This window comes from Gossypium hirsutum, chromosome A06, assembly GCF_007990345.1.
Source record: "Gossypium hirsutum isolate 1008001.06 chromosome A06, Gossypium_hirsutum_v2.1, whole genome shotgun sequence".
NCBI classification, from domain to species: domain Eukaryota; kingdom Viridiplantae; phylum Streptophyta; class Magnoliopsida; order Malvales; family Malvaceae; genus Gossypium; species Gossypium hirsutum.
Window position 1 is genome coordinate 95,107,364 of NC_053429.1, and position 24,791 is coordinate 95,132,154.

General features: G+C 35.6%; 1 long non-coding RNA gene across 1 annotated transcript; it reads right to left on the minus strand.

Annotated features, from left to right (window-relative positions):
• Positions 1 to 3,496: 3,496 nt before the first annotated feature.
• LOC107898371 (uncharacterized) lies at positions 3,497 to 4,783 on the minus strand. Its single transcript, XR_001684376.2, has 2 exons — positions 4,704 to 4,783; positions 3,497 to 3,760 (listed from the first exon to the last, which is right to left on the minus strand). It is a non-coding gene; the product is annotated as an uncharacterized lncRNA (long non-coding RNA).
• Between the last annotated feature and the right edge of the window lie 20,008 nt (positions 4,784 to 24,791).

The window sequence follows — 24,791 nt, forward strand, 5'->3', positions numbered from 1 at the left end:
GAACGCAACATCTCAACATATCCTCAAGTATCTGAAAGATTCGTTCAGATTGACCATCTATTTGCGGATGGAAAGCTGTGCTAAAGTGTAGTTTCATACCTAAAACATCTTGCAGTTTCTTCCAAAATCACGATGTGAACCTCGGGTCTCTGTCTGAAACAATAGAAATAGGTACTCTATGCAATCTCACAATCTGAGAAACATATAATTCAGACAGCTTATCAAGTTAATATTCTGTACAAACCGAAATAAAGTGTGTTGATTTAGTCAATCTATCCACAATAACCCAGATTGCATCTTTCTTACTCCGTGTCAACAGTAAACTAGATACAAAATCCATTGTAACTCTATCCCACTTCCACTCGGGTATCATAATCGGCTAAAGTAACCTAGAAGGTACTTGATGCTCTACTTTCACTTGTTGACAAACTAAACATTTCGAAATAAAGTCAGAAATATCTCGTTTCATACCATGCCACCAATAAAGCTATTTCAGATCATTATATATTTTTGTACTACCCGGGTGAACAGATAATCAACTATTATAAGCTTCGTTCAAAATCATATGAATCAACTTTGAATTCTTCGGAACACATATTCAGTTTCTAAACCTCAAACAATCATTGGTATCAACTCGAAACTCTGTTACACCACTCGATTCACATTGAGCTCGTTTTGCTAACAAATCATTATCAACTTTCTAAGCATCACAAATTTGTTGAACAAATAACGGTCTAGCTTTTAATTCAGCTATTATCGAACCATCATTGGACATAGTCATATGCGCATTCATTACTCGCAAAGAAAACAACGATTTTTTTTTACTTAAAGCATCAGCAACAACATTAGCCTTTCCCAGATAATAGTCAAGTACAAGCTCGTAGTCTTTTAACAACTCTAAGCATCGACGTTGTCTTAAATTCAGATCTTTTTGAGTCATCAAATATGACACATAACTCTTTTCATACAGCTTTAACTATATGGAATCATATGAAGCTACACATGATATCTGGAAATTACAGCCCATATAAAATGATAACAATTCCGATGATATCCCAGAAAATTTCTAAAAAGAACAAACTCATTCATAAATACTGAGATCCACAGTAACAGAAGTAATATAATCTTCACGTATATTCAACAGAACATTAACCAGTAGAAACAGAATATTAGCCTCATACAGATTTTACCGTCAACTTTCATATCCACACAATGGAATAAATACTAGAGAAAGACGGAGCAATGTCGAACATAACCCAAACAGACCTACGATGCTTTTGTCTATTAGTATGTTTAACTAATATTCTTACACGATAAGAATTCCTTCTAAAATTAAACAGTCACATATACTTCTGGGGATAAATGTACACATAGAATGCTCAGAAGAAATCATAGTAACTGTTCGAATATAACCACTGCACTCAGCCATCAATACCATTCAAACATTATTCAACTGTCTAATTCTGTCATCATTAAGTCCATATTATCCCATCAATAACAAAAATCAATTTCAAAGAACTTTCAGTTAATACCTTTCTATATATATATCAAACCTGAATAGTTTTATTTCATCAAATTCCACTTCTTCGTTGAAAGCGACTTTGCATAATACGAATGGCCATTAAAACAATTCAATATCTCTTATAGCACTGTCTCAATTTGCTGACCCATTCTCTTATCTGACCACATTAGTAATCTTTCAAACACAAACCTCTGTAACTCCACACTTGTGAGCTTATTCGATCCAAATCTTACAGATTTCAGTGTAATATTTTACTGATAAGGGGTGAGGGTAGTAAAGCCTCAAATTTAACTCGGACATAAATGCACATAACACATACTATTACAAATAGCCAATTTATTAAAAATTTCACATTCTCCAAACATTTACTAAACACTTGCTTATATTCACTTTTGTTCTTAACACATTATTCATATACCAATTCAAATCACTAACTCACAATCAAAGCATTTCAGATAGCAATCGTAACTCAAATATCATATCTCATATGCTCATATAAGTACAACATTTATCAATAACAACATTTCATACAATTTGGTCCTTACCTTTATGAGTTTCTACTCATAATCAACACATTTTCACTCAAACATTTGAGTATTTACTTTTGTACTATCAGAATTAGCTCGGTTGGAAAAACACATCTGTCTCACTAAAACAATTTTCGTCAGAGTCGGGAGATATCACACTATCACAAGTTATATATGGCATGTATAGCTAGACTTACATTAGCTATGTTAGTCCTAGAACCGACTAAACCTAGCTCTGATACCAATAAAATGTAACACCCCTAACCCGTGTCCGTCGCCGAACTAAGGTTACGAGGTATTACCAAACAAAACACAGTTCAAAACAGACATTCTTTACAAATCATAGGCCCAGTAATGTATTCTCCCTTATAAAATTTTTCGAAATAAATTGATTAACCAACCTCTTATTCATACAAGTCAAAATCATTTATTCGAATCACATATCTAACCACACATATCATGCCTTATCGAACATTCTCTTATATGAACTATATTTCAATATCTAACCATTTCAATTACGTTTGCTAATTCAAAACTTTCAAGCCAAGCCATCAAATATCAAAACCAAACTAAATAACAAACGTAATATTTAATAAAAATTATACATACACCTGTTAAACTAATTTAGCCATATCTCACAGTTTAATAACCATTTGCACATAAAACGTTAGGTAACTTTATACATGACCAACTAAGTTTTTTTTTTTACATCATCCAACCATGTGCATAACACCCTAAAACCAAAAGTCATTTCTAAATTCAATTACCAAATCATAGCATTTTAAACATTATAACCTTATGTACATTTTACTAAATCAAATTTAACCATTTTCGAATACAAATGCCAAGTCATAAAATATCTAATTTGCAAGCTAAATAGCATATCTAACATGTTATATTCAACCACACACATGAACCCCATACCTAATTCGCATGCGAATTATCATGCCTATAATTCATATACACAACCAATTAATATTTTCAATAATCAATCATTCAATTAACCTCCATATCAATTAGATCATATACATTCTTTGTCATTCAAAAATCGAGCCTAAATAGTCAAATACCATAGCCGAACATATAACTACCTATATATATAACACATTTTATAACCATCATTGAATCAATGATTTGACCTTTTTAAAATGAAACTACAAGCAAACATTAAATAGGCATATGTATTCATATCTCAAATGTCCAACAATTTAAAAAAAATAACCTTTCGGTTATCAAATTTAACTTAATAAATCATAACATTTCCATCATCCAGTCTATAAGATAAACATAGTATCTCATATCTTAACATCAAAACAATATGTCATTTATAGATATTCAAATGACCCCTTTTACCAAACCATATTATACCACTTTTCATGCCACCAAAGTAAGTTAATTAATAAGCCGAATATATACCCTACTTACCACTTCTCATTGCCAAATCATATAACCAACATCACAACATATTTACCATAAATCATACCTCTCAATTAAGCTTATAACATGACCAAAAATAATTGCCAACATTTGCATCATGAACAAGCCATTTTCGCATGGCTATATACATATACAAATTTCAAAAATCAAATATATCAAAACTAGCCTATACATGCCACATAACCAAATCTCAAAGCGTTTATTTACCGAAATGAATACGGGATAGTGTGATGAGATCTCCCAAGACTTCCAACCAGAGCAAGTCTCCGAAACTCTATAACATAGGAAAAACACACAGAGTAAGCTTTGAAAGCTTAGTAAGCCATAAGCAAATAAATCATTCCAATAATGTTTATAATTCAATTTAACTAAGCTGAATTTAAAAAATCTCAACCACATATACATTCATCATAATCTCAATTTCTTAAGACCACACTAGGTAACTTCACTAGAGTTAATTATGGATGGACATATAAACCGTTTTTTTTTTAACTTTATATATCTACCATTAGCTCATTCGTAGGATTAAGCTTCCACAATTTCATTACATACCAACCGAATCATGATCATTTGTTACAATTTATTCGTAAAAATTATATCAATTTCTTTTTATACACTTCCAAGCCCGAATAAGCATAACAATTCACATCTCATTTTCACATAAATTATATAACGAATAATCATAATCATACTTACTTTCATTGCTCAAATTCATATTCATCATAAACATACCTGATTCGGCTGCACACTCATATACTCATTTATTTCTCGGAATACCCCGTTGAACCGTTCAGAATCAAATAAGATACTTGGATAGCTCAAAAAAAATCGTACAATGCCAACGTCCCAGACGTGGTCTTACATGTAATCAATATCGATGCCACTGTCCCAGACAGGGTCTTACACGAAATCAAATATGATGCCGATGTCCCAGACATGGTCTTATACATAAATCTCAAATCGATGTCAATGTCCCAGACGTGGTCTTACACGATAACATATATCGGAATCCTATGTCATGACATATGTATCCTAACTATTCCTATGGTTCGTACGGGGCTTTTCGGACGTCGTAATTCTATCGATTCAAGCTCGTAACTAGTTCTCCAACTCTAAATTCAATTCAGCATATGCACATATATTTATTAAAGATAAATTCAGCACATATAACATATATACATTCAAATTTAACAGCATTTATTTACTTATGAACTTACCTCGTACGAACGCGAACGGACCGGAACGACTAATCGATAACTTCCGATTTTCCCGATCCAAATCCGATTTCCACTTTTTCCAATCTAATTAATATCAAATTTAACTTAATTATTCAACATTTCATTAAATTTTCATTCAAGAACATATAAATGGAAATTTGCATTTTAGCCCCTAACATTTTGCATTTTTCTCAATTTAGTCCTTATTTCAAAATAACATAAAATACACAAAATTTCACTAAATCCTTGTTAGGCCGAATTCTACCCATACTACTATCAGCCCATATTTTTAGTTTATTCACACATTTAACCTTGAATTTGTACACTTTTCTCAATTTAATCCTTAATACACATTTTTATCAAAAATCACTTAATTAAACATAATAATCTATCAACAAAGTTTATATTTCATCATCAAAACACAAAAACATCAAGCTAACATCAATGGCAAATTTCAAAATCATCACCAATTCACAAAATTGAAGCATGGGCTTTAAAGAACACAAAGCAACGATCTCAAAAACGTAAAAATTATCAAAAACCGAACAAAGAACTAACCTTAATCAAAATTCAAAATGGCCGAACCCTTAGCTTGTTCTTTCCTTTTTCTTTTCTTTTACATTCGGTTAGTAGAAACAAAAGAAATGATAATGGCTTTTTAACTTATGTTTGTTTTTTTTATTATAATAACTTTATAATATATTATTTATTATTATAACCTTTATAATTACTATAAAAACTATATAATATATACATAGTGCCGTCCATTCATTAATTCAATGGCAAAATTGCAACATGAAACCTTCATATTAAAAGAACAACCACTATTTGGCCTTTCTAAAAATAACCACTAAATTTTTATTTTACTCGATTAAGCCCTATTCTCAAATTAAGCACTCAAACAATAAAATTAATTCACGAAACTTTCACATATATAAATTCACACATAATAAACACAGAAAAAAAATATTAAAATATTTTTCAGACTCGGATGTGTGGTCCCGAAACCACTGTTCCGATTTGGGTCAAAATCGGGCTATTACATCCCTTTAATTGATCAAACAAATCGTCAATACGCGGTAACGGATATTTATTCTTTATTGTCACTTTATTCAGCTGACGATAGTCGACGCACAAGCTCATGGTTCCGTCTTTCTTTTTCACAAACAAAACTGGTGCACCCCAAGGTGAGAAACTTGGTTAAGCGAAACCCCTATTTGTCAGCTCTTGCAACTGAGCTTTCAACTCTTTTAACTCGGTTGGTGCCATACGATACGGAGCTATCGAAATCGGTGTAGTCCCAGGTACAAGCTCAATACCAAACTCTACCTCCCGAACAGGTGGTAAACCCGGTAATTCTTCGGGAAAAACATCTGGGTATTCACAAACCACTGGCATAGATTCAAGCTTCTTTTCTAACTCATTGTCATCAAGTACATACGCAAGGTATGCTTCGTACCCCTTTCTTACATATTTCTGAGCCAACATCGATGATATTACAGCTGGCGACCCCTTCAAGTCAGTAGACTCAACTCGAATCATCTCATTATTTGCACACCTCAAATCGATAGTTTTTCTTTTGCAATTCACAACTGCATCGTGAACGGTTAGCCAATCCATACCGAGGATAACATCAAATTCATCAAATAAAAGCATCAAATTGGCCGGAAAGCAGGAACCTCTGATTTCTAAGGGACATTTCTTACACACTTTGTCGACAAGCACATAACGACCCAAGGGATTTGACACCCAAATTACGAACTCAGTAGACTCAACAGGTAAAGTCTTACTGGTTGCTAAGGTTTCACATATATAAGAATGAGTAGAACCAGGGTCAATCAAAGCAATCACATTAGCATCAAAGAGAGTAAAAGTACCGGTAATAACATCAGGCGAAGAAGCATCCTCGCGTGCACGTATAGCATAAGCTCTAGCAGGCGCACGAGCCTCAGATCTGGTTGTAGCATCTCTAGATCCTCTCTGACCGCCACTAGCATTGCCCGTGTTTCTAGACGGTCTACCCCGAGCAGTAGTAGCCCCTGGTTTCCCACTCTGATTTACATTTTGTTCAGACAGTCTCGGGCAATCCTTGATAAAATGGTCAGCTGATCCACATTTATAACAGGAGCGGTCATGGAATCTACAACTCCCCGAATGCCATTTACCACAATACTGGCACTCCGTTCTGTCTCGACGATCGTTTCCAACACTGGCGACCGAAGTGACTTGTGTACTCACAGGGGGTCGGTCACGATCTCGTCTAGCAAAACCCGAAGTGTCTCTAGACCGGCCTAAGTCATCTCTAAATTTCTTCGATGACTGTTGGAAGGGCTTTCCCGAAGATCTCTTACGAAACTCCTTTGCTCCCATATCAGTTTTCCTTTTCTCCGTACTGAGCTCCTCGGCTTTGCAAGCTCGCTCGACAAGTACCACAAATTCTCGGATTTCTAAAATGCCAACATACAGCTTTATATCATCATTCAGTCCATCTTCGAAATGTTTACACATCACAGCTTCTGAAGAAATGCATTCTCGTGCGTACCGGCTAAGCCTCACAAATTTTCGTTCATAGTCGGTAACCGACATGGAACCTTGTTTAAGTTCAAGAAATTCCTTCTGTTTTTGGTCAATGAATCTCTGACTGATATACTTCTTTCAAAACTCGGTTTGGAAAAACTCCCAAGTTACTTGCTCTCGGGGCACAACAGAAATCAACGTATTCCACCAATAGTAGGCAGAATCACGTAGCAAGGAGATAGTACACTTTAGGCACTCATCGGGTGTGCAAGATAGCTCATCGAGTACCCGAATAGTGTTGTCCAACCAAAATTCAGCTTGCTCGGCATCATCGCTGTCAGTAGCTTTAAATTCAGTAGCTCCGTGTTTTCGGATTCTGTCAACTAGGGGCTTATTTGACCTTATTTGGTCAGTTACCGGAGGTATTGTTGGTGCGGGGGTGGTATTAGTCGGGAATGGAGGTTGTGGAACAGCCGTATTAGTTCGAATGTATTGGTTGAACCAATCATTCATCACGCTATAAAAAGCTTGCCTAGCCTCATCATTCGGATTGCTAGCAATAGGTTGAGAGTCCGCCGGCCCTGTCCCTTGCGCGGGAGCAGGCGCTACACTCTCAAGATCATCAGCTATCGCTCGATCGGGATCGGGATCCATTACTATAAATAAACACATTTTCAATTGTCAGAAATCACCACACTATCAAATAATCACATAATGGCATGTATAGCTAGACCCAAACGTATTACGGTAGTCCTAGAATCGACTAAACCGTACCTCTGATACCAATAAAATTGTAACACCCCGTACCCGAGACCGTTTCCGGAGTCGAACACAAGGTGCTAACAGACTTAATTCATTTATTTTCTCGGTCCATTTTAAAAATTTTCAGACAAGCTGGCTAACTGCGTCACTGCCACCTTAAAAATTATATCTTGAGTTCTGAAACTCGAAAACCAGTTTCGTAAATTTTTCCCAAAACTAGACTCATATATCTATCTACAAATTTTTTTCTAGAATTTTTGGTCAGGCCAATTAGTACAGTTTATTAGTTAAAGTCTCCCCTGTTACAGGGTTCGACTATTCTAACCTTCATGTATTATGACTTGGATATCTCCCTGTACAGGGCTTCAATACTTATGCCGTTTGTTTCTAAAGAAACTAGAATCAAAAAGAAATCTATACATGTATGGCATGACTTCTAACTATCTCTGGTTAATTTATAATGAATTTCCTAAGTCCGAATAGGGAATCCATAAACTGCTCTAGCCCTGTTTCACGAAAACCTTAAAATCTCATAAAATACTGTTCATATGATCGTTTCATTACTTTCCTATGAAAATAGATTCATCAAGGTTCAATTACATAATTTATTCACTATTTAATTCCATTCATACTATTTTTAGTGATTTTTTTCAAATCCACACCACTGTTGCTGTCAGCATCTGTTTTTAAGGTAAACTTTACCTATTTCATGGTTTTCCATGAATCAACTAGAGTTTGTCATACATAGCATCAAAATAATCGTAATTAACCATTCCCAATGGCTAATTGTTACCAAACATTTCCATACCTTTTAATGAACAACATACATAACGATTATAATGCTATGCTCAAAGTGTATATAAGCCATTTTCGCATGGCTATCCAAATTTATACAAAACCAAAGGGTACATGACCAACAACAAAAAGGGTAGTCCTATACATGCCATTTTCAGAGTTCAACCAAAAGTGTACCAAAAGGGCTTTGATAGTGTGGACGACTTCGACTTCGACAATCCCGAGTCCGATAGCTGACGAACCAAAATCTATAAAACAAAGAATCAAAGAAACTGAATAAGCATTTAATGCTTAGTAAGTTTTGAGCAATGAAATTAGGCACAACTGAAGTATAGCATTCATATAACTAAACGGATAATCTCATATACACATATTTTCAAAAATCAGTTCTACTTCACATTTCCAACCCTTATATTCATACATAAGGGATCAACTTAACCAAAGGCCGGAAGCTCATTAATCGACTGAGCGAATAATATTTAAACGGAATCACTGCTCAAATGCATATACGAAACGTACCTCATCGTTGGGATTTTACGTGCGTATTAATTGAAATTATTACAGCAAGATCGCTCATTCCCAACCAAGTACCTACGGGGTTTAGCCGGATATAGCTACTCGCTCAAATGCCTTCGGGACTTAGCCCGGTTATATTAACTCGCACAATTGCCTTCGGGACTTAGCCTGGTTATAGTAACTCGCACAAATGCCTTCGGGACTTAGCCCGGTTATAGTAACTCGCACAAATGCCTTCGGGACTTAGCCCGGTTATAGTAACTCACACAAATGCCTTCAGGACTTAGCCCGGAATTAGTCATCAGCACAAATGCCTTCGGAACTTAGCCCGGTTATCATCCGAATATCCATGCACATATCAATAAATCATGACACATCTCTATTTCAATTTCATAACTAGAATTCAAACACAAGTCACTTATCAACCATTATCATTTTCAGCTCAATAGCTACATACAAGAGCATGATTTTTATTTACTTAAAACATGATCTAATCGAATCATAATCTAAGCTCCATTATTCAAAGACTTACCTCGGATGTGGTCGAACGATTTCGGCGGCTATTCGATCACTTTTTCCTTTCCCTTATCCAACTTTGATCCTCTAAGCTCTTGAGCTTAATAAACAAATAAATTTATTCAATTACTTATCCAACTTTACTATATACAAATATCTATTTATTTAGATTCATTTCGAACTAATATTAGGCAACCGATCATATATTCTCCCCATGGCGATATTCAAACATTGTAGCCAAAGAATCACAATTATCGAATGTTTAACTATGATCGGACATATGATATTACCCGTATGTTTAAGCTAATTGTCGAACCTATCGCCTCAATTCATGTACATATCAAATATAGTAATCCTTACTTGAACTATTAACCAACCTTATCAATGAACAATTATACTTAAAATACCATATATATATATATTCATAAGTGCATAGATACTATGTTACCAACAATTATTTCCTTGCTTAGCAGCCGAACCAATATACACATTACTTCATATCTACCCGTCACGTTTACTCTACTGAAACCGAATAAACTTGCACATAAGGTCCTTAGCTGAACCTCACTAAAAACAAGTCAACCAAAATCTTAGTATTTATCTTGTGTATAACCTTATTTACCTTCCAAAAATCACAAAAACATCAAACTCTTAATGTTTATGTACAAGGCCGAATCTTAGCATGATCCAACCTCCAACTCATTCATTTCAATCACTCACACGACATTTGTTCAATTCTTTAGACAAATCTATGTTTGGCCATTGTACTCATGAGCATTAAAATTTATAATTTGACTACTTAAACCCTTCTCTTCAACAATTCTTCATAAAACATAAAGATTATAACCCAATCTCATCCTTTAATAACTAAAACCAAATGCTCAAGCCATCACGAAGATTTCGAAATTTTGCCATGGGTTGTGTAAGAAATTAGCTAATTAACTAGAAACAAGTTTAAAATTTAAGAATCTAACACAACATACTAACCTCCCCTTAAGCTCAAGGTGACCGAAACCTCTCTTCTTCCTTTCTTCAATTCGGCCAAGAAGAACCAAAGAATGAAGCCCCTTTTTTTCTTCTAGTTACGGCAAAATGGGGGAACAACCAAACACATTTTTTTTTTGTTTCTCCTCCTACTAACACTAATATTTTATTGCCCATGTTCTTTATTTTATTATTCCTAACATAAAGCATTAACCTAACATGTTTATGACATGTTTTAGCCATAACATTTTGTCCACCCTCATGCTCATGGCCGGTCACTACTAATTAGGGGGGAATTGACATGCAAGTCCACCCTTTTGATTACATGCACTAATAGATCCTTATAGATTAACCTATCACATTTCAAAAGTGTCACACATAAGTCCTATTAACTAAATTCACATGCAATTAACTAAATCGAAGCTTTAAACTTTCACACATTCATATTCACATATTTTAGACAATAAATATCACATTTAAATAATTTGGTGACTCGGTTTAGCGGTCTCGAAACCGCTTTCCGACTAGGGTTACTTTAGGGCTATCACAGGCATATTGTGATATTTTGTGCCTTTTACTTATTGGTATTGAAGTGGTCTAAATGATGCTTGGTTGATGTTGATTGAATGCCTATTTATGTCTTGTTTTGGTGCCAGTTGGTTTGGTGCAGGTGTATACAAATTTGGGTGGTAAGATGGCTTTGTAAATAGCCTATTTTTTTTCCGCATGGGCAGAGACATGGGCGTGTGTCTCAGCCGTGTGTGACACACGGTCAGGTTGCACGATTGTGTGTCCTCTGGTGTTGAATTAAAAATCAAGTCAGTAAGCAGCTTAGCACACAAGTGTGTGACCTGGCCTTGTGGCATAAGTCAGTATACCCTACAGGTTTGGCACGGCCTAGCACACGGCTTGGCACACGGGCGTGTGAGGCCATTTCAAAAAGGCATATGGGCTGGTCACAGAGGCAGGTGGTTGGCCATGTGACCCAAGTCAGGGAGTTACACGGGATCAGACATTGGCTTGGACACGGCCATGTGATCCCATTTTTTATGTCCACACGACCTTCGACGCAGGCGTGTCTTTGGTCGTGTGAGACACACGGCTAGGCCATATGGGCGTGTGTCGCCTGTAGTTTGGAAAATTTTCTAAGTTTTGTAAAAATTTTCTTGAGTTACCAATTTAGTCTCGAACCACACCTTAAGCATGTTTTGGGCCTCGTAGGCTCGTATTAGAGATGATGCGAATGATATTGAATGATGATTACTTGAAATATGTGAAATGAATGTTTAATTGTTTAATAAGTTTGGTAATGCGCCGTAACCCTATTCCTGCGTTGAATACAGACGAGAGGTGTTACACACACGCTCGTGTCTCTACCCGTGTGGACAAAAATAGGCTATTATCCAAGCTATCTTTCTCACCCAAACTTGCAACAACCTACACATACCAAATAACATATGACCATATCTTCAATAGGCATTCAAACCCATCTAAACCAAGTTCAATTCATGCAATATCAATACTAACAACCACAAGGCTCATACGTATCACAATTAACCATTCAAAAACATACCATTATCACTATCAAAAGTTACCTAAATGGTCAAATGTATATATACACTTTTTGTGCCTAACACACATTCAATATGCCATTTCAATACATACCAATTCACCTTCAAGCATTCACCTAAATGGTCACTCTCTTTATGCATTATCTTGCCTAATGCTTAGCATTCTAATACATTATTAATTTCAACTATTTACTACCTTAAATACCAATCCACAACAAGAAATTTATATAGCAATTATAAGCCAAATATCAAGGGACCATTTACACATATTTACATAACCAAGTAAACCAAAATAAGCCAAATCATATGGCTAAACACATAACCAAAATAATATGAGATATATAGGCTACATTAGCCAAAACACCTATACATGCCATATAACCTAAATATACATAGTTCAAAAGTACCAAAGCAACGGCTCGACAATGTGATGAGAGCTCCGACAACTTCCAATTTGAGCAAGCTTCGAAATCACTATAAAACATGAAAAAGTAAACAGTGTAAGTTATTAAGCTTAGTAAGCTCGTATGGATAAAGCACAACTTACCATTTAATCATAATTTAAGGAAATAAACATAGAATAATGCAATTTAATTTGAATCCTAAAAGCCTAGCACATATTCCATCAAAAGATTAGACATGAACTCATAATTCTCATAGATTCAGTTATTATACAATTCATGATTATACCTATACCGATACATATCAATCTCTTACTTTTTTCATATCATCAATATACCTGTTGAACCATTTGGAAAAATATCAAATACTCGGGAAGCTCGCACACTAAGTGCCAATACATGGTTGAAACCATCTCAATCTCATATATCATATAAATGCTCACTCTTGAGCTATCACCGGGTTTGTTCACACAAGGTGACAGTTAAGACGTAGCTACCCGGTGCTGCTCACACAAGCTGATGAGTAACCGCAACACACACAGGAAAACTCAGCCACCAGTAGAATGTATTGACCATCACTAAAAACACGATAACTGTAACACCCCTAACTCATATCTGTCGCCGGAATAGGGATACGAGCCATTACCAGACTTAATGCATAAACAAACATACATTTCTCATACATTATTCATATCCAAATAAAATTCATTCACAATTAATCATATTATCTGTAAAACGAGTCCTCAAGGCCCAAATCATGCATTAGAAGTGGTTCGGGACTAAACCGAGAACTTAGGAATATTTTGGAAAAATAAAGAAAATTTTTAAAATACAGGGGACACACGCCCGTATGGCCCAGCCGTGCCCGTGTCACTGGTTGTGTAGACATTCGGAATGGGATCACATAACGGTGTCTCAGCCCGTATCCTACCCCGTGTAACTCCCTGACTTGGGTCACACGGCCAACCACGAGCCCGTGTGACTGGCTCGAGTACCCTTCGAAATGGCCAACACGCTAGTGTGCCAGGCCGTATGCTAGGCCATACTAAAACTATAGGATATACTGACTTATGCCACACAACCAAGTCATACGCCCGTGTGCTAATCCGTGTGGAGCTACTGACTTATTTTCTAAATAAGTACCAGGGGACACACGTGTAACAGCTTATTTTTACTTAAATTGGAATAGTGGTTTTGGTGTAACACCCCTTACCCGTATCTGTCATCGAAACAGGGTTTCAGAGTATTACTAGAACATTCAGAAGCATTTACTAATAAATCATGCAAGTTACTATTCACATTCTGAAATCTTTCTTAACATACCTTAAATGGACCTTCAAAGCCTAATACGAACTTTAGAAATGAATCGGGACTTAATTAGAACCTCTTAGAATTTTTGGCAACTTATCAAAATTTTTCCAAGGTGCAGGGCTCACATGCCCGTGTTGTCCAAGGGACACGCCCGTGCTAGAGGCCCTGTTCAACCCTATGTAACTCTCTGACTTGCACACACTGCCATGGCACACACCCGTGTGGACAAAATAAAGCCATTTCCTACCTTCATTTCTCACCCAAAAACCTGCACTTGAAACTCACAACCAATACGAACCAATTCAAGCATTCCAATTAAACAAATCCATTATTCATCAAGGTATACCATTTCATGCATACACGGTTTCAAACTCACCTTAACTTAACTTAGGCATTAAGAACATTTGATCACTTGAACTTAGCATAACACATGTGGATATATATACCATAATAGCTTACTAAATCATATCCAAAATGAGATATCACTAGCCATTCCAGTGGCAAGGTTATAAAATGACATCTCAAGCCACTATTGGCTAAGTTTCCCTATACATGCCATTACACCAAAAAGATTTCACTAAATATACCCAAAATGTTAGTTGATAGTGTGACGATGCTCCAATGATCTTCCAACCTTCAGGAGCTTCCGAGCACTATAAAATAGGGGGAAAATAAATGGAGTAAGCATTACATGCTGAGTAAGTTTGTATAACAGAAACTAAACTTACCAATCTTGTTTATTAAAATCTAGGCATATAATGTTATGTTTCCATCCATTTGGCTAAATGGCCAAATAAAATACATTTCAACAAACATGTTAGTCACCAATTATTCATATAAATCAAGTAACATAGATGAGCTCATCAAGTAATGTTCTTTCAAGTCAAACCATTTTATATCAAGATTTTCATGCTAAGTTAAGAGTTATATGTCCATTGAATTATTGAAATTCCGATGAAGGCTCAAGTAGTACACTCGAGGTGTACAATTCATTAATCCGTCTATTCTTATTGAGGGTACCCCTTAGGGTACGTAACCAAGGAACACACTTACGAGCCACAGGTCGTATAACAGGACTACCAATCTAGGCTAAATCTTTTATATAGTGTATGCTCACAAGAGCTTAACTAGGGCTACTAGTCCAGGCTAAACCCTAATCATAACCTGTGCTCGAAAGGTATTATATCTGGATTACCCGTCTGAGATAAATCTTTTTTATAACAAGGTCATTGGGATTACTTGTCCAAGCTAAGTCCCGTCTGTAACAAATGTAGGACCTTATTAGTTTCGGGAAAGCATATACATTCATTGGAATTCATTATTCAATCGGGACTAACCCATTTTTCATCATTTCAAGCATGTATCAATTTTTCATCATAGAATACAAATAAGCACATCAACATAAATCACATTACATACAAACACAACATTCAATTAACATAATTACATGTCGAGTTAAGTTACACGAACTTACCTCGACACTTGTTTGCGTAAAAGTCTACTAATTCGAAATCTTTTCCTTTCCGCAATCTAACCTCGAGTTTATATTTTCTAGATCTATATAAATGAATTTACTCATCCATTTCATACATTTCACACTTAGACGGACTCAATTTATGTCCTAGGTAAAATTACCATTTTGCCCCCTAACTTTTCCAAAAATTTCGATTTTGTCCCTAGGCCTGGAAAATGAAACTTGTACAAACTACTCCCTATTCCAAGCCTAACCAAAGCCCCTGTAATGCCCCAAATTTTGGGCCTAGATGAATTGGGCTTTGGGCTTTGGGTTTCATAAAATTTTTAAGTGAGCAAGAAAATGACAAAAGACATGTTGGCTTAACGGTTTAAGGAATGTGAAGTGTCTAGGTTTGTTGGAGAAGTTCTGGGTTCAGGTCTTATGGCAGAGGAATTTTAATTTAATTATTAAAGGAACCAGGGTTGGGAGTAGTTGGGCTTTTAAATAAAAATAGGGGAAAATGGCATCAAAAGGCCTTGTGGTGAAGTGGCTAAGTGACGCCACTTAGGGTGTAGGGAGCTAGCATTAGTGGCTAGCAAGGAGATCCAAGGTTCGAATCCTAGCTTAGTATTTTTAGGAGTTTAATTTTGGCCTTCTAGAAGGTTGGAAGTAGCGTGAAGATGGACTCCAAAGGGAGTGTTCAGAAGAGAAAATTTAGGAAATAGATTGGGGAGTTACCAGGGAGAAAAACGAGGAAGAGGATGATGTTCTCTAAATTTCTTTGATGATGATTAATGTGATTTACCCGCAAATCTCTTTTTAGAATCTCTAGCCCAGAATAAGCTTTTCTTTTCTCTTTGCAAAGTCTTCGGCTTTACAAGCTCGATCAAACAAAACAACCAACTCTTTTAACTCAAGGATTCCAACTAACACTCTGATTTCTTTATTCAATCTATCCTCGAATCATTTACACATTATAGCTTCAGATGATACACATTCACGGGCATATTTGCTGAGTCATTCAAACTCTCTTTCATATTCAGTGACTGACATACAACCCTGCTTCAATTCAAGAAATTCTTTTCTCCTCTGATCGATGAATCTTTGACTAATGTATTTCTTTCTAAATTCAACTTGGAAGAAATCTCAAGTGACTTACTCTGGAGGAACTGCGGATATCAAGGTATTCCACCATTGATACGTAGTATCTCTTAACAATGATACAACGCACTTCGTACATTCTTCGGGTGTACAGGACAAGTCATCGAACACTCGAATCGTGTTCTCAAGCCAAAATTCAGCCTTTTTAGAGTCATCATTAGCAGTGTCACTAAATTCTTCAGCTCTGTGTTTTCGTATTCTATCAACATGCAGTTTATTCAATCGCAGAGGATCGGTACCTTCAGGAGCTACAGGGATTGGTTGGGGAACAAGTAGGGGTAGAGGTTGTAGAAGAGCCGGATTTGTACGAATGTACTGTGTAAACCACTAATTTAATATTTGAAAAAAAGCTTCTTAAGCCTAACACCCGTGACTACTCGTCACAGGTCTAGATTCAGTAAGCGCTGCTCCTCGAGCGGGAGCTGGCGCGTTACTTTTTACGTTGTCTACTACTACCACAGTTTTATATATGAAATGTATAGCTAGACTCACATACGCTACGTTAGTTCGAGAATCGACAAATCGTAGCTCTAATACCAACAAATGTAACACTCTTAACCCGTAACCATCATCGGAATAGGTTAAAAGGTATTACCGGACTTGTAACTAAATTCAGGACAATCATTTATGAAATAGTTCTCTCATTTCAATCAATATCAATCATTTATATTCTGTATGTACACAATCTAAGCAAATAAAAGCTTTAATCATACATTCGGGACTAAATCGATAACAAACATTTCAAGAACTTACAAAATTTTCATCATTTCAAGGGTCACACGCCCGTGTGAACAGACCGTGTGCCTCACACGGCTAGTAGACACGCCCATGTCTTAGGCCATGTGAAAATAGGGCATACATACTGACTTGTGTCACACGGCCAAGGACATACCCATGTGCCAAGCCGTGTGAAAACTAGAGAGGTTACAGACGTGGGTCACACGGTCGAGCACACACCCGTGTGTATAGCCCATGTATCCTTTAGGTGGTATACTGACTTATGTCACACGGTAAGTCACACACCCGTGTGTGAGCCAGTGTGACACACACGACCAATAGACACGTCTGTGTCTAGGCCCTGTCAAAATTGTAGGGTATACTACCTTAATTTGAAAGGCTACCCTAGGGGACACACGGCCGTGTACCGTGACCATGTGTCACACACGGTTGAGACACACACCCGTGTCCCTACCTGTGTGGAAAAAAATAGGCTATTTGCAAACCTATTTTTCCACCCTATTATCACAAGCATACATGACCACATTTCACAACCCAATTGGCAATCATTTCATAACTATTTCATATATAAAATAAAACCAATTCAACTTGATATTCAATCACCTATTCACTATCATGCATAATCCATTTATCAAACAATACATATCAATACATCACTTGCATATTTCATTACATCATTTCTTGCCAAAACATATCTTATTATAACATCTATACACAAAAAAACATGGTATCGAAATAAGCCAAATCACATGGCTTAACTTATACAAAAAATATGCCAAAAGTATAACTTCCAAGTGACCATAACTAATACCATTTAAACTAGCTTATACATGCCTTATTTACATATCCATAAGTTCAAAAGCACTAAGCTAAAATTCGATAGTGTGATGTGCAACTTCGAATTATCAAAAAAACGAGTGAGCTAACGAACCTCTATAAAACATAGAAATAGAAATAGAGTAAGCTTATAGCTTAGTAAGCCCGTATAATTCAAAATTTAACTTGCCAAAACAAAGCAATTTAATAAGGTAAATTCAATTCAAATTTCCCAATGTCTATCACAAGCATTTATCAATAAGTTAGTCACATACATATCAATACATGTAATCCCTCAATAACCAAATCTCAATACAATGTATTAAATCAACATTTCATTTAAAACATATATTCAATAATGGTACTCATCGGTATAAATTATACTTATTCCCGTTGAACCTATTTGAACTTCAAAGGATATACGGGTAATAAACATAAGTAATCCATCAATTCATTATCATTTATGCTCTTTCGAGGCATGATCAATAAGCTCTTTTGAGTTGAAACGGTAAGCTCCTCTGAGCTGAAATGGTAAGCTCTTACGAGCTGACATATCGGTAAGCTCATTCGAGCTGAAACGGTAAGCCCTTACAAGCTGAAACGGTAAGCTCTTACGAGCTGATATATCTGTAAGCTCATTCGAGCTGAAACGGTAAGCTCTTACAAGCTGAAACGGTAAGCTCTTACGAGCTATGGTGAGTCCGCAGCAAATGTAGGAGCTCGACCAAATCAATAACCCTAGTGACAAGTCACGCTATTCTCTGAATTCATACGGTTCAACGAGGCTCGGTAACAAATATAATATAAATCAATAAACATTTGCATTTCAAATTTTATACATTAATCAATCACAATTATACATTTCAATATTCACAAACATATAGAAGTTCGATTCTAGTTATACAAACTTACCTCGTATCTGTCTGGATAAAATTATCGGCTATTCGTCGATCTTTCCTTTTCTTCGATCTAAACTCAATCTCAGCTTATCATGATCTATATTTTATCAAATTCAACACCTTCAGCATTCAATCTATTCAATTTAGTCCATAATTCATATTTTGGTAAGTTTACACATTTACCCCTATACTTTTTCATTTTTACAAATTAGTCCTTATCACATAAAATTGCAAATTCATGAAATTTAGTACCAACCCATGACTAGCCGAATATACTATGTACAACTAGCAGCCCATATCTTTTGTTTTATCACACTTTTAAATACAAGATTTTACAATTTCACAATTTAATCCCTGTTTGACATTTTTGTCAAAAATCACTTTACAAAACATGTAAAACTATCACCAAGCTTCCATAATCTATCATTAAACATCAAAGAACTCAAGTATTCATCAATGGCACTTTATAAAATCATGAACAATTTCTAAAATTAAGGTACGGGCTAGTTAGAGTACAAAGCAACGAGTTTAAAAATGTAAAAATCATGAAAAACGGATGAAAAACCGTACCTAATTGAGCTTAAAAAATAAATGGCCAAATGAAACCTATTCTTTGGCTTTATTCTTGATAATTTCAGATAGAAGATATGAATGGAGAAAGAAATTTCTTTTGTTTTATTAATATTAACTTTATTAATCAATTCACATTTTTAACTTCTAAAACATTTAAAAATTTCAAAAATTACCAAGCCAACAACTTCCACTATGTCATTAAAGGTCTAATTGACATGCAAGGGCTCCCATATTTCAAGTTATAACCATATAATGCCTTTAAATAATAGAACTTTACTTTTACGCGTTACGCGATTTAGTCCTTTTTATCGAATTAAGCATTTAAACGGTAAAATTTCTTTACGAAACTTTCACATAATAATTCTATCATGATGTAGACCTTATTAAAATTTCAAAATAAATATTTTGACTTTGAATTTGTGGTCTCAAAATCACTATTTCAATTTGACCTAAGACAAACTGTTACAATATGGTAAATAAATTATGGTTGTAATGTCATGTATAGGTTATATTGGCCATATTGGCATGTAAATGTAAATGATGCTTGTAATCTAGCCATTGGAATGGCTAGTAATGGTTTGTTTAAATATACTTGCAATGTCAAACTATGGTAGCTACATAAATGTTAAGTAGTTGATCAAATCATGTTTAATACATGGATTGAACTAAGGTAAGATTGTAGACATGTATGCATGAAATGATATTCCATGATGAATGATGGAATTTGCTAAATTGAAATTCTTCAATTGGTTTGTTTATGGATTTGAGTTTAAGTGCAGGTCATTAGTGTGAATTTGGGTGACAAATGAAGCTAGAAATGGCTTTATTTTTGTCCACACAGGCAGATACACGGGCGTGTGTTTGGACCGTGTGTGACACACAGCCTGGTAACATGGGCATGTGGTTAGGCCGTGTGTCCCCTACACTTCAATTTTTAGAAACAAAATGCTCAGAATTGATCGCACGGGCAGAGGCATGGGCGTGTGTCTTATTCGTGTGTGCCACATGGCCTAGAGCATGGGCGTGTATCTTGGCCGTGTGAAACCTTCACCTAATTTTGACTTGAATTAATTGACCACACAGTCTAGCACACGGGCATGTGCCATGGACGTGTGTGCAAGTTAGAGAGTTACACGGGGTCAAACAAGGCCTCCAACACAGGCGTGTCCCAGGGTCACACGGGCGTGTCCCTTGGACCACACGGGCGTGTGAGCCTTGCACCTTGGAAAAAAATTGAAAAGTTGTGAAAATTTCTTTAAGTTCCCAATTAAGTCCTGACTCAATTCTAATGCTTGTATTAGGCCTCGAGGGCCCAATCAAGGGATGTTATGAATGATCCCGAAAAAGAAATAGTAATTTGCATAAGTTATTTATAAATGTTTTTGAATGTTTCGGTAATACTCCTAAGCCCTGTTTCGACGATGGGTATAGGTTAGGGGTGTTACATATCCAACATTTAAAAACAAATTCAGAAATACCACATTTCATTTCGGGATACTAATACATCTTTTTCAAATCGTTATGCATTTTGTCATTCCCCAGATAAACAGACATAGTACTACTGTGATTATACATGTAAAATTTTCTATATAAACTCCAAATTCTTCAGTACACAAACTCTGTCTCTGAATAACAGACAATCATTGGATCCAATCTAAAATTCTACATCAAAAGTTAATTCACATTATACTAATTTAACTTGCAACTCATTATCATTTTTCTGAGCTTCACAATTTTGTTGTAGAGACACCGATTTAGCTTTATACTCAGCTAAAATTGAGCCATTATCAGACAATAATAATCGAGTATTCATTACTTGTAAGACAAACAGGGATTTTCTTCTCAAAGCGTCAACAATTACACTAGCTTTTCCCAAATGAAAATCAATTATCAAATCATAGTATTTTAACAATTCAAGCCATATACGCTATCTCAGATTCAAATCTTTTTGCAATATCAGATACTTCAAAATTTTATGATCGGTGAATATATGAAATTTTTCACCAAACAAGTAATGTTGTCAAATTTCAATACAAAAACAATACCTGTCAATTCTAGATCATGTATCAGGTAATTATTTCCACGTTGTTTTTAACTATCTGAAAGTATAGGGTATTACTTTGCCTTACTGCATCAAAACACAGTCTAATCCTATTCAATAATACATCACTGTAATAACAATTTCCTTACCCAATTCAGGCCGAACCAAAATTAGTACTTCGGTCAAGAGAGCTTCCAACTGGTCAAAACTTTACTGATATTTATCGGCCCATTCAAATCTTGCATCTTGTCTGTAATAACCGTGTCATCAATGTAGCTATTTCAATTATTAACATTAAAGCTTTGAATTTTTCTGAAACCACAACCATCAGATAGATTTAAAAACCATAGTGCTTTAATATGACTGACATTTTAGCCGTATAGATAAAACAATACTTCAACATCAATAGTGCACCTCAAATTAGAAAAGGAAAACCAAAAGTGGCCCTAATAATAACTAGTGCAATAATTTAGTTTCTATAATCTATGATCCCTATCACCAAACTTCAAGATCAAGTCAATATTTATAACAGTAATAAATGTAATTACCTCTAGCCAATAAATATCTTTCACAAATAAACCATGTTTGTATAATAAAGACATTGATGATATCTCAGAAAAATTTAGAAAAGTAATATCGCACATACGCAGTAGAAACAATTGTAATAAAAACAATATGATTTGCATATTTGCAATTCAGGGCCTCAATCAGTAGAAGTAGAAAATAGTATCATATGAATCTTATCATCAAATCTTATATCAATCATGATGAATTAGAAACCCAAGTAAGATAGAGCAATACCACTCATGAATCAACCAGACTTACAATAATTCCATCTAATATAATTAGCCAGCCTTCCAATATAATAAATATTGCATCTAAACATAAACGATTTCATATGTCTCTAAAAATAACAGAACTTATAGAATACCCAGAAGAGATTGTTGTAATATACTCAATTATAATGACTGTATTCAAATATCTTTGAAATTTAATCACTATTCCAGTGATTAATAAAGTCATCAACAATCTTACATTATTCAGTTCACTAAAAGAACCAATTCGGAAGAAATTTTTGGCTAATCCGTTCTGTATATATCATACCTGAATAAGTCAATTACTCATAAATAACTTCTTCCTTAACAGTGACATCATATATTCAGAATAATCTTTAGAAATATCTGATATCTCTTTTAATACCGTCTTTACTTACTAACCAATTCTCAATTCTGACTGCATTATTAATCATTCAGCCTTTGAACTCTTTAGCTTCACACTTATAAACTTAATCAATATAAAATCTTGTGAATTTCATTGTATAAAACTGTACTCGTGAGGGGGTGGAGATCGTAAAGCCTCAAAATTTCACTTTCATAAATACACACATATCACTTAACATTTATCATCAACATGTTCACTATAAAACACTTATTTCATACATTTATAAGTCCCATTCATCATAAGTAACATTTTTACTCGGACATACGAGCATCACTTTCACCATTATCAGAATTAGCTCAATTGGAAAGCATCTTTGTCTATTAGCAAAAAATTTTCATCAGAGTCAAGAGATATCACACTATCACAAGTTATATAATGGCATGTATTTCTAGACTCCGCATATGCTACGTTCAGTCCTAGAACCGACTGAATAGTAGCTCTAATACCAATAAATGTAACACCCCTAACCCATATCCATCACTAGAATAGGGTTACGGAGCATTACCGGAGTTTATAGAACATTTACAGATAATTCATGTCAATTACTATTTATTTTTCGAGATTATTTTTAACGTCCCTTAAATGGACCTTTGAGGCCCAATATGAGTATTAGATTCGAGTTGAGACTAAATTAGGAACTCAAAGAATTTTTTACGAAATTTCTTAAATTTTCTAGGATGCAGGGCACAGACGCCCGCGTGATCTAAGGAACACGCCCGTCTTGCAAGCTGTGCTCGACCTTGTGTAACGGTCTGACTTGTGCCACACGGCCTGTCACATGCCCATGTGTTGGACCGTGTGGTAAATTAAACTTTTAAAAATTAGGTGCAAGTTTCACAAGGCCAAGACATACGCCCATGTTCTAGGCTGTGTCTCTCACACGGCTGAGACACAGGCCCATATCCCTACCCGTGTGCTCAATTCTGGGCATTCTGTTTCTGAAATTTAAGATGCAAAGGATACACGGCCAAACTATAACACCCCTAACCCGTTCCCAACGTCAAAATAGGGTTTAGGAGTATTACCGAAACATTCAAAAATTTTACAAATAATTCATGTAAGTTACTATTCATTTATCGAGATCAATCAAAACATCCCTTAATTGGGCCATTGAGGCCCAATACGAGCATTTAAAATGAGTCAGGACTTAATCAAAACTTCTAAGAATTTGTCGTGACATTTCAAAAACTATCCAAAGTTGAATGTCTCACATGCTCGTGTGGTCTAAGGACACCCCCGTTTGGTCAAGCCATGTACTACACACACCGGTGTCCCTAACCCATGTAACTCTCAGAATTTTACGGCATGAAGAAATTGAAGTCACATGGCCAAGTCACACGCCCGTATGCTAGAACGTGTGGCAAATTTATTCTTTGAAATTTAGCTACAGTTTTTACACAGTCGTGTTACACACCCGTGTCCAAGGTTGTGTCAACCACAAGGCTGAGACACATGCCCTTGTGCCCAATTTTGAGCATTCTGTTTCTAAATTTTAAGATGCAGAGGACACATAGCCTAATCACATGCCCATGGTCATGTGTCACACACGGTCTAGACACACACCCGTGTGTCTGCCTGTGTGGACAAAATGAAGTCATATCTAGCTTCATTTCTCACCCAAAATTTCACCAAGACCTGCACTTGAAACACAAAACCAATACCAACCAATCCAAGCATTCAAATTAAACAAACTTCATCATTCATCAAGGCATATCATTACATGCATAGGTGGTTATAAACTTACCTTGGGTTAACTTAGGCAATAACAGCCTTTGATCACATATATTTACCATAACACATGTGTATATAT